Source organism: Pinus tabuliformis, chromosome J (assembly GCF_031772625.1).
Source record: "Pinus tabuliformis cultivar Carrire ecotype Pingquan chromosome J, CPIR1, whole genome shotgun sequence".
NCBI lineage: Eukaryota > Viridiplantae > Streptophyta > Pinopsida > Pinales > Pinaceae > Pinus > Pinus tabuliformis.
In genome coordinates this window covers 1,109,127,801-1,109,140,496 of record NC_142295.1, presented here as the reverse complement: position 1 = coordinate 1,109,140,496, position 12,696 = coordinate 1,109,127,801, and the positions used below count along the sequence as shown (strand labels likewise).

The 12,696-nt window shown below is 37.3% G+C and overlaps 1 pseudogene; it reads right to left on the bottom strand.

The window, feature by feature from the left end:
- Positions 1-2,822: 2,822 nt before the first annotated feature.
- On the bottom strand, positions 2,823-5,676 carry LOC149230942 (DEAD-box ATP-dependent RNA helicase 53, mitochondrial-like; annotated as a pseudogene).
- Between the last annotated feature and the right edge of the window lie 7,020 nt (positions 5,677-12,696).

Here is a 12,696-nt window from a genome sequence, read left to right as displayed (position 1 = left end):
TCTCGACACACCTTCCAAGCATCAAATATGGAACAAGCACGCATTTATCTCGACACACCTTCCAAGCATCTACGTTCATCTGCAAAACAAATCCATAGGGACACACCTTCCAAGCATCTACATTCATCTGCAAAACAAATCCATAGGGAATATGTTCTGGAACCATTACCATATGAGGCAATGAAAGACAAAGAGAGAAATTTGATCTGGAACCATTACCATATGAGGCAACGAAAGACAAAGGTTTGGTGTGAGATGCAATTGTTAATGAAAATAAGCTATTGGATTGAGCACTTGGGAAGGAAGTTGCACATGCCTCTATTTTGAGTAGTGATTGTATTACATTTAACATTAGGATTTTTTTTCACTCAAATTCAGCTATAGTTAGATCACATAACTTACATATCACATCTTTTTTCATCTATGCTCTTCTTCCAAATGCACCACCGACTTACGACATTTCCTTTGCAACATTTGATGCAAATACTAGTTTAATAAATTTGGAAATATAAATACATCTAATCCTAAATTATGTTCGTTTTAACAGAAGATTTTAAGCTCAGAAATTTATACAAAAAATTAAATTTCAAATGGCAATAGGTTGAATATTTCAAATGGCAACAAAATTGATAACCAAATTGGTATTAACGATGATGAAGACAACTAGATAACAGGTGCGAAAACAGTTTACAGCATGTTGCAATCCCATCGCCAGATACGTCGTAATCGTCCACGTTGCACAAATCACGATTTCATAGTAGTTTGACAGCGTCCTTTCCTTATTGTTATTGCGCTTTTAGATGTTTCATTTTTTAAAGTTTGTTGAGTTTTCAGATACCTTTACATGTATAGTTAATTTATGCGCGCTGATGGAATGTATATTTTTATTTTTTTAATTTAATTTTTATATAAAATTTTAAAATAATTTTATCGATATGAATATATTATTATTTTTATTCATGGTCGAGATAGTTTATTATTTATTAAAAAAAATCAAAATATTTTATATTAAAAAAATTAGCCCGTGCATTTGTTAATTTGAGAAAATCTTATTTGTTAATGGGAAAGAATTGCACCAAATGTTGCAAAGGAACGTCGTAAGGCATAAATTGGAGAAACATCATAACATAAAAAATCATTGAAGATAAAAATTAGTAAACAAAATGTTATTCAGCAGTCTTAAATCATAAACAACAGTTTCATGTGAGCTATTAAATCCTTGAAATTGTCCATTACCAGTGGCATATCTCTGAAATGAAAATTCATTTAGCAACATTTAACAGTGGAGAAACTTTTGAAAATCCTTGTGACCCAACTGAAATTTGATAATCCTCACCATATCACTGAAATGAAAAGTCATTTAGCAGCATTTAGCAGTGGAGAAACTTTTGAAGGTCCTTGTGACCCAACTGAAATTTGATAATCCTCACCATATCCAAAACCTTCAGGTAACAAACCATTATAGAAAAATCACCTGAGAAATTGTTGGGTCATGCATTTTTAGGCATATAATAATAGCTTGAACCACCTGAAATTTGACAATCATATTCTGTTTTTTTGTTGAGCATAACCATACCAATTTTCACTATAGGAAACTCTCACCATATCCAAAACCTTCGAGTAACAAACCATTATAGAAAAATCACCTGAGAAATTGTTGGGTCATGCATTTCCAGGCATATAATAATAGCTTGAACCACCTGAAATTTGACAATCATATTCTGTTTTTTTGTCGAGCATAACCATACCAATTTTCACTATAGGAAACTGAGAATCACGATTTTGGGGACTAGGTAAGGTATCTCCTTCCCAAACATTGTGAAAAGAAATTAATAAATTGTGTTATAAAAGTAGGAAAACTGAATACATGGTCCATGGTGTTGTGAACATTCAGGACAGAGTAGAAGAAAACTTGGTACTCGTTTAGAGGTTACAAAAAAAAAAAGGAAATGCCTTTGGAAGACATCGGGGAAAAGCGTTTTCCCTTATTTTCTTATATATCCTTGGCCTTGGCTCTGCTCAAATAAAGAACTTGGTACTTCTTTAGAGGGACAAAAAGGAAATGCCTTTGAAGACATGGACAGAAAGCGTTTTCCCTTATTCGCTTATATATCTGTGGCCTTAGTTGCGCACAATCCTATGTAAATAAAATTGTCCAATCTAATCAAAAGAACCCCAATTTTTTTTACATTTGCAAAGAAAAATGAGGTGGAATCCTAGAGCGATCGATCCATCACCAATACATTCTACAATACTAGGTGTATTGAATATTTCTAGGTCAACAATAGTGATATATTGCGTATGTTCTACACGAAAGTCATAGCAGTTAAGATATCTATGATTTTCACAAAAATACGCTGTAGAGGATACAATTCATTTGCACTTGCTGGTAAATACAATGTGCATTTTCTTTTCAAATGACACATTCCATACACAACTACTATTTCTCACTAAGAAAACCATAGTGAATCTCCTATGGAACCAAAAATCTGTCTCTTTCTTGGTGGCTACACAAATTTCATATTCCAGCGATTTCGTTCATATGTTCGCACTGATTGCGACAAAGCTCGCTCCCAAAGAATAGAGGCTCTCAGGCTACTACTCTGCAATTTCATATAAATTGTTGCCACTTGAACCTGGGTTTCTAATTAACACCAAGTTCAAAATTCTTGCATCCCTGCTACCAAACTCCCTCAAATATTTTATTGTCTCATCTAGTACTAAAAGCGGCCCCATAGTCTCCAAACCTGCTACTGGAACCTCTCTGAGAGCTGGAAGACTCCCCATAGTCACTAAAACGGCGCTTAAACGGCGGGATCTAGAACCACCATAGCCACCTCTTGACCCACCACTATAGCTAATTCCGGATCCACTACCATAACTGCCTCCTGATTTGCCATAACTTGAACCCCCATACTGGAACCTCTCTGAGAGCTAGAAGACTCCCCACAGTCACTAAAACAGCGGGATCTAGAACCACCAGACTACCTCCTGACCCACCACTATAGCTACTTCCCAATCCACTACTGTAACTTCCTCCTGATCTGCCATAATTTGAACCCCCATAATCTCCTCCTGATCCACCATAGCTTGAACCACCAGATCGCCCCCCTCCTGAACCACCGTAGCTTACAAAACGGCTCCCCCCTAAACTGCGAGAACTTCCAAAACGACTCCCTCCTGAACCGCCATAACTTCTAAAACGACTGCCTCCTGAATCACCGAAACCACCAACTCCATTGTCTATTTCCTCTTTCATCTGAGTCAGCTCTTTAAACTTGGAACCTATATCATTTTCAATCATCTTAACTTGCCTAATCTGTTGGTCGGTATGGATAAGGATAGCATTATCGGGCCTACCAGCATGCCCTGTTCGCCCTGATCTATGCACAAAAATATCTGAAGTCGTTGGGAGCTCATATTGAATAACGAGATCCACATTAGGAATATCAAGACCAGATGCCCTGTTCGCCCTGATCTATGCACAAAAATATCTGAAGTCGTTGGGACTCATATTAAATAATGAGATCCACATTAGGAATATCAAGACCAGATGCAGTGACATCAGTAGCAATCAGCACATTAAAACACCCCTCACGAAAGCCAGCAAGAGTCCTCTCCTGCTGATTCTGTGAGATATCACCATGAAGAGGTTCGCATGTAAGTACCCGACCCAGTGCCACCAGCAAACTATCCGCATCTGACTTTGTTTGAGTGAAAAAAATACATTTTCCTCCTTTGGCATATTCAGTTATCAATGGGTTGAGAATCGAACATTTCCCATAGGTGGATGCAACAATATAAGAAAGTGAGATTTCTTCTGCTTACTTCTGAGATGATTCACCAACACCATCGATAACAACAGGATCATTTAAATATTTCCTTGAAAGCCTTTGCACCCAGACATGCATTGTAGCAGAAAAAAAGCATACTCTGACGCCTTTTCGGCCATCTTTCCATAATCACCTCAACATCTTCATCAAAGCCCACATTCGGCATCTGGTCAGCCTCATCCAAAACAATAAACAGTACTTATGAAAAGACTAATGCACCACGATTGATTAGATCAATAATGCGACTAGGTGTTCCAGCAACATCTAAACCCCTTCTAGATTTGGCTCATTATAGGTACACCCCCATAACATCAAAGAGTATCTAGGCTTGGAGCAGATTCTTGGAATTCCTTGGCGTGCAAGTTCTCGTGTTGGAGCCAAGATGAGTGCCAAGGGATATGATCCATGCCCATTCTTACGGTTGTGCTGAATGATTTTTCCAAGATTGGGATTCCAAAGGCAAGAGTTTTTTCCAATTCCTATCCTGGCGCGACCAATCATGTCACAACCTTGCATTATTGGTTCCAACACTGCTTTTTGAATGGGGAACAATCTAGTAATATCGCGCTTATTGAGAGAATTAATAGTCTCTTCATCCATTCCGAGCTTGGCAACATCAACCCTTCATCGTCACCGCCGACTTTCCTTTTGGCTTCGACTTTTTGTATCATAGTCACCGTATTTTGTCCGAGGCGTCTCGACCTCCTGACGCCCAAGATGCGTGCCTCTCATCCTCTGCGATTCCATATTCCGCCAACAACTGGGAGAGTGGAAGTATCTCACTTGGCTAATATCGCCATTGATGATTTTAACTCTCATGATGTCATACTGACTGGCAGATTGTAGGCTTCAGAGGATTGAAACACTTCGAGTCAAACCCTGAGAGACAGGGGACAAAGGGTTTATCAGAACGGAGACAAAGGGTTATCAGAACAGGATTCTTTAGAGGAAACCAACAAGAGGAGAATCAAAGCCCTGTCGGACCTCCTCCATTGAGGGATTTCGATAGGGAAAAAGCCACAATGGCTTTGGCTACCTTCGAATTCAACTGTCTACCTGCTATGCTGTTCAATTTCGGAACAATTGCAGCAGCCACCTCGTACTGACTGGCAAATTGTAGGCTTCAGAGGATTGAAACCCTTCAAGTGAAACCTAGAGAGACAAGCAACAAAGGGTTTATCAGAATGGGGTTCTTTAGAGGAAACGAACACAAGGAGAATCGAAGCCCTGTTGGTCCTCCTCCATTGAGGGATTTCAATAGGGGAAAAGCTGCAGCAGCTTTGGATGCCTTCGAACTCAGCGGTTTTCCTGCCATGCATTTCAATTTCAGCACAATTGAAGCAACCACATCGTAGTGACTAGCAGATTGCAAGCTTCAGAGGATTGAAACCCTTCGAGTGAAACCCCTAGAGACGGGCGACAAAATGTTTATCGAAACGAGATTCTTTAGAGGAAACGAACATGAGGAGAATCGAGCAGCCAACGAGGAGTCCAAATCCGCCCAGCCCAAATACTCTACCAGTTTCTTGTCTGGCAATTTCTCCCCGCGGAGCAATTTATCCGGAATGCTTCCAGTGAATCAAAGAAATTAGGTCGAAGCAAGTCATTAATATGAACAAGAAATGTGCATCAAACTGATTACCGACCTTCGAAGAGGGGTGCCGTCTGGAAGAGCATGCTCACATGGCACAGGAGGGCGAGCACGTTGAGGCTGGTGATGTCGTCGTTCTCGATGAAGACGGAATTGAAGGGCGGTTCCCAGAGCCTGTTCAGTGCCCTCAGGAATGTCGACTTTCCGCTCCCCCTCGGCCCTAAATCGAAAGGCTAACAAACTAACTGAATAAATAATAGTTTGGTAATTGAATAAATAATAGTTCGGCGGAAATGGTGATATCGAACAGCCAATAACATTTTAATCGTCTAACATGTCATCTAACGGTCGAAACAAGATCCACGAATCACGTGAGGAGAGTTATTTTTAAAGGGGAACGCCTTACGGTGTAATTATTATTTTTATTCATGGTCGAGATAGTTTATTATTTATTAAAAAAAATCAAAATATTTTATATTAAAAAAATTGACCTGTGCATTTGTTAATTTGAGAAAATCTTATTTGTTAATGGGAAAGAATCAGGGTGTGGGAAAAATAAATAGATTTGAGGAAGAGGAAGAGGTTATTAATTTATCTCAAAAAAATATACAAGTTTATGTTTTTGTTTGGGTTTAAGTGGAGTTATATTATATTAAATATAAAAATATTAATTTTGTCTAATTAGTATTAACACATGTTTTAAGTTGCATATTAAAAAGAGAGACATTTATTTAAAGCTAATAAAACTTTTTTTTAATAATTATAAAACATATGCTCCCAAATTTCCTCTTAAATCAAGTTCAAATTCAAACTTGATAACTATGTCTATAGGCAGCGCCTAACGAGCCATATATCAAATATTAAATGCACCCGGAGATGCACGTGACATAGCTCGTTAACACGCAAAATGCCTTTTTTTTATTTAGTGACGAGTTTTGCATTTTGCGTGTTAACGAGTTATGTCGCGTGCATCTCCGGGTGCATTTAATACTTGATATATGGCTCGTTAGGCGCTGCCATGTCTATAACTGATGACAATATTGACACGACGGGTGTAACTGATGACAATATTGACACGACGGGTTTCCGGACCTGGTTTGAGGCAACGGAAATTCGTCTACTGTCTGCTATTCACTTTGTGACGGGCACAATATTAGTCCTGCACTACGTAGGGAAACAATCATTACTGCTATATCTTTACGTAATGATTTTTTAATAGGATTATGTTTTATTTTTTTTTAAAGATTAGTCTAAAGAGGTATTGATTTTATTTTAAAAATAATAATTTTTTTTACAGGGTTCTGAAAAAATAAAATTGGAAATCTAGTTTGTAATTCGTAAGTTTTAAGATTTTGTTTTGTGTTTAGAAATTTTTGATGTTGTTAAATTTATTTCCTGTCATAAAAATAAGACTCAAACATTCTTACTAAAAATATTTAAAAAATAATAATCAGATTTTAAAAATATTTTTGGCATTTTCATAATAAAAAAGTAATTTTTCTTGAATAATTATAACTTGAGAAAAATTTAGTAAAAAAAATTAATATAATTGAAATTTAATAAACCCTTTTTAAAATCACAAAGTTAAATTATACATTCTACACCATTTAAATTTCTAATTTTTCAAATTTTAAAAGTTCATTTTCTATAATAAAAAGTCACTACTAAACAAAATTCTCGACATCTCCACGACTTTTTTATGTCATGATTTGTTCTTTGTTTTCCTTTTGGATTATACACTGGCTTTTTTTGCTTCCCAAGAAATTGGAGCACACGTTTACACATGCACTTTGCCGATATGTGTGGCAGTTTTCCAATGACGTTCAATGCACGCACTTATACGTCAAAGTCTGCCATTCAGTAAGGCAGATCAGTGAATTAATTAGTGCCTTGGAAAGATAAGTTTATATTCGCTAGAATTAAATATAGCCTACAATTTCAAATTTGGAATGATACGAATCACAAAGAATTTGTAATACAGGACAAGAAAACTCCTCAAATTTTCTATTATACACTTGATATTATGCATTTACATTCCAAAAGTCTGAACCTTGAACCTAAAAGGTAGTGCACAAATTCCTAACTTATTGCTTTCCATAATTGTTTCTAAACATTGATTATCCACATACATGATTAAAACCCACACTTATGGAGTATTATTAGTATTTAAAAAACATATTATACATCTTAACCAAAATATATCATTATATAGGTTCAATATATTGTATAGATTCATTTTAACTATGAATTAATAGTATTTAAAAAACATATTATACATCTTAACCAAAAGATATATCAGTATAGGTTCAATTTATCGTGTAGATTCATTTTAACTACAAATTAAAGAGGTAAGTTGAGAAAGATCGAATTGAATGAGAGGTAAGTAAGAAATATCGAATTGAATGAGGTTTGAAATATTTAATTATCACCTTATATATTTTTAAATATATATAAATATTATATTTTTAAATACATATAAATATTATTTAATTTTGTACATTGATTTTTTTTATTAATTTTTTCAATTATTTGATGTATTTCAATATTTTGTTATGGTTAATATTTTTTTTTTTTTCATAATATCGATATTAAAATTAATTATCTAATAAGTGATAGTATGGAGTCCAGTTAATTTTTTTTGCAAAAGAAGGCACATTTATGTGGGAAAAAAATGGCTTGCTAGAGCTCCAGTGCTAAAAGAAAATAGGTAAATTGAGGGTTAAAAACAACCCCTCAATTGAACTTTAGGGCTAGATGGAGCCATTTTCTCCTATTAAATTTCCCTTTAGTCTCTGCACATGCATTGGCAACAACATGACATTTTAGCCTTAGACCAAGAGTGTTTAAGTAGTTCAACCGAGAGTATTGGAGCTCGATCAAGGAATTGGAGCATGGAGCGCTCAAATCAATCTTGTGAACTACCTAGAGCACATCACAAAAGCTGAAACAAAGGTAAGTATTCTATCTTTTTTGTCTTTTTTATTTAATTTTTTTTGTAAAATAAAACAAATTAATTTGAAAAAAACAAAACAAAACTTACCATATAAAAACCATAAAAACCACAAAAAAACTCTTCAACGTAGAAAACTACAAAACCATCCTAGACAGTAAAAAAAAAAATAACCATAGAAAAAACTCTTCAAAACAACTTAGAAAAATACAAAACCAATGTAGAAAACCACAACAAACCATAAAAAAAACTTTCAAAACAACTTAGAAAACCACAGAAAACAATTTAGAAAACACTTTGAAACCACCAAAAACAACTATAATTTAGGTTTTAAATTTTTTTCTTACTTGCAACGTTTTGTTTATTAAATGCATATTTTCTGATTTTAGGTTTTAAACTTTTTTCTCAAAAATATTTGTGAAATAATTTTTCAACCTTTTTTTTAAGTTTATGTTTGTGATATCTCTCGTTAAATTTTTTTTTTTACATTCACACATACATAAGAAATAACTTTGATTATTTTCTTTTTGATATCATGACCGTAAAGTTCTTGGCAATAACTATGGTTTGGCTCTCGAAGTTCGAGGTCCTTATTGTTATTAAGTATACACATTGCATGAGATATATGAACCATGCTTTACCGTTGGCGCCGGCTGGGTTCTCACGCCATTACATTCCCGGCTGTCAACTCAGGGATTATATGACTTGGTTTGTATTTATTTGGTTTCCACCTGGCACTTGGAGCTGTTGTCCGGCCGGGGTCTTCACATGGCCACCATGTGGTCTTTGTTCCCGCGAGCCGAGTTGGTGTGCTCAGCTCACTTCTGTGCAGTACTAGTGCCTACCGCCAAAACCTTCCTCGGGGTTTGCTATACCGTAAATCAACGACGAGGAGGAGCTCTACCAGATCTACGGTTCACGTTTGGTCCGATGATAGAGAAAGGGTTTTGGGAAAGGTTTCCTCTGTCATTCGAACTTTCTCGGCTGATCTTTTGGAGAAGCCTCGGCTTCCACAGAACCTCGGCGATCTGAGTTTTTCCTTACTCTTACGATGGAACTCTTTGTTATCGCAGGTGCATGTTTATGGCGTCGTGACCTGCTTCCAGGTTGGCGACCAAACCAAATCTTCCATGTGGACTTCGCCCTCCGGGTAAGAAGCGGTTATCTTCATTGTTTTTAGGGAAGAAAACACAGTGATTTCAGATGGGTGGTGGAGCTGCCCCTTTCTCTGGGCGAGCCCACGGGGGGTTCTCTTTCTGGTTACGGTGTCGTCGTTTGTTTTATTCTTTTGATAGGGTCTCCGGCCCATTCCGGTGCGTGTAAAATATAAATTTTGTTTCCAGAACAGTTACAAATTTTAAGTGCTGGGCACTAGCACCGGTTATTGACTTTGCTCTTAATGTATTTTTCCATATGGGGCCGAGGGTCAAACCCTTGAGTTTTTCCCCAAACTGCCATCAATATATTACTGTAATTGCAGGACTGCTTTCTCATATGCACTCTTTGGATTTGTTTTGTGTATTATTTTCATTACGCCACAAGGAATTGTTTAATATATTTTGTGCTATTATAACCCTGCTCTATTTGGTTTGCTTATTATAACGCACTCTGTGCGATGCGAAAGGTTGTTTCCTTCCATCGCAGTCTATGCACAGGATTTGGTATCTGGGTTATTTTTTTAAAGTTGTTACGCGGTTACCCAACAGATAACTAACGATTTCAGGGGATAAATGTTTTGTTTTCTGTTCCTAAAGCTCGGTACCATTTCAAGCCGGATATCATCCCTCATTTTGTGGCAAGCTTGTCACGACTTCCTGTGTAGCTTGAGCATGTTGTCTCGCTCTTGTTTACTGAGCAGTGGTTTTTCTTCTGACTATGGTTAATCTAAGGTTTGATGTCCTGTTCTTAATGGTTGTTCCGACCATTTCTTGAAGGAAGAAGCTTCGGTGTTTTCTTGAAAGTTTCTTTTTTTAGCTTGGACTCTTATATGCATAAGGCTAATTTCATTGTAATGACTCTGCTTACAAACCCTGGAAGCTCTCGTGTACAGGTATAACCCAGTCTTGGTTATGGTTTGCAGTTATTATATGTATATGTAAGCAGTAAACGAGCATAATTGTTCTGTGCTTACTCGGTTGCTGCTAATTACAATAGTTTATCACATTTATAAATAGAAGAACATGCTTGATTCCTTTCTCAATTTTATAATGATTACCTAGCGCTCTTAATCTTGATTACCCTACGCTTATATTAAATGCCATCATTCATTGCTTGTTCAATTCATAATTCTTTCATGTAAATGCTTACAGTCATAACTCTATTCTCTTTTCTTTTCACAATCACAGAATTCTGTGCTTTTAAACTGGTAAAATCCAAAACTGTTAATTCGTTAATCAATGCTTACCTGACAGAAAGAAAATCACCTTATTATGCTTGTCCTCCTCCTGCTCGACCTTCCACCCCCAAGCGCTCCTGCAAGTCTTCTGTTGCCTACAAGACTTCTAGCGTTGCTAGACCTGAGCTATCTGGTCATTACCAGACATAGCAGCTCTAGGAAATTCTCTGTTTCCCAGTTATACGCTATCTGGTCACAACCAGACTTAGCGTTCGTTGTCTAGATACAGCTCTCTGAGCCCTGCTATCTGGTCCTTACCAGACTTAGCTTTTCTTTTGGCCCCTCTTTCACTATCTGATCCTCACTGTCTGCAACTCTCTGGCTATACCAGAGTCACACTATCTGGTCCTTACCAGACGTAGCGGTTCAGGAAGCTTCCGCCTTCCAAACACATGCCATCTGATCTTTACCAGACATAGCATTTTCTGTTTCCAAAGAGCAACTCTCTTTTTTTTCCTTTCTGCCATCTGATCTCTACCAGACTTGGCATAATCTTTTTCCCCTTTTCCTATGGGGTCTCAACCGTCTCATGAAGGTAGTTAGGTTTTCTTTTTCCAACTACCTCAATAGCTACTAACAACAATTAATCAACATACTTAATTAAACAGTAGTAGCAACAATTAATTAACAGCAGTAGCAACATAGTTATTTTAATTTTACCAAACATAACCTTAGTCAACAGTTAAATTTTACTGCCTTACTTAAAACATTATCGATTTACTAGGGGCATTACATCTCCCCCTCCTGAAGTTCAACATCGTCCCGATGTTGTTGTTCACCCAGAAACAATTCGGGATAGGCTTCTTTCATGCTCTGCTCATCTTCCCAGGTGGCCTCATCCGGCCCAAAGTGCTGCCATTGCACTTTAACCTGGGTGATGACTCTTTTCCGCAGCTCGACCCTTCTCCGATCTAGTATGTTCACTAGCTCGACCAGGAATTCTCCTTCCGGTTCCACCTGAAACACATAATATTCAGATTAGCAGTTTCTTAACAATCCATCTTTGGTTTATGTTTAACTTACAACATCTTCTTACCTGAATGTCCTGCCAACTTATTATGTGTCTAGGGTCATAAACATATTTCTTTAAAACGGATACGTGGAAAACATTATGGACCTGGATGTGGCTAGGTAGGGCTAGCTGATAAGCTACCGGCCCCACTCGTGCTAAAATCTGGAAGGGCCCACAAAAGCGGGGTGCCAATTTGGCACAACCATTCCATTGTAGAGTACTTCTCCTTGCCCGAATTCTGACATATACATGTTCACCCACTTGGTACTCTCTAAAGGTCCTTTTCCGATCTGCAAAACTTTTTTGTCTGTCCTGAGCTATTTTTAAATTAGCCCGCACTCTCTTAACCATTGCTTCCATCTCTTTTAACATTTCAGGACCCAGCATGAGTCTGTCTTCTGGTCCACCCCAACTGGATGGCGTGCGGCATTTTCGGCCGTAAAGTACTTCAAATGGACTCATCCGCAAGGATGCATGATATCCATTGTTATAGGCAAACTCTACAAGGTATAAATACTCTTCCCATCGAGTGGGTTGTTGCATCACATATGACCTCAGCATGTCCTCCACCACTTGATTCACCCGCTCAGTCTGTCCGTCAATCTGTGGATGATAAGCGGTACTAAAATTCAATTGAGTCCCCAGACCTTCAAACAAGGTCTTCTAAAAGGCTAATGTGAATTTAACATCGCGATCAGATATTATAGTTTTTGGCAGCCCATGGAGTTTAAATATGTTCTGCATAAAAACATTTGCAATTTGTGTTGCACGATACGTAGATTGAACTGGTATGAAGTGGGCTGACTTACTGAGTTTGTCCACTACAACCATAATAGAGTCATTATTCCTCTTGGACTTTGGTAACCCTGTAATAAAGTCCATGGTGATAATCTCCCACTTCCATTCTGGTATAGG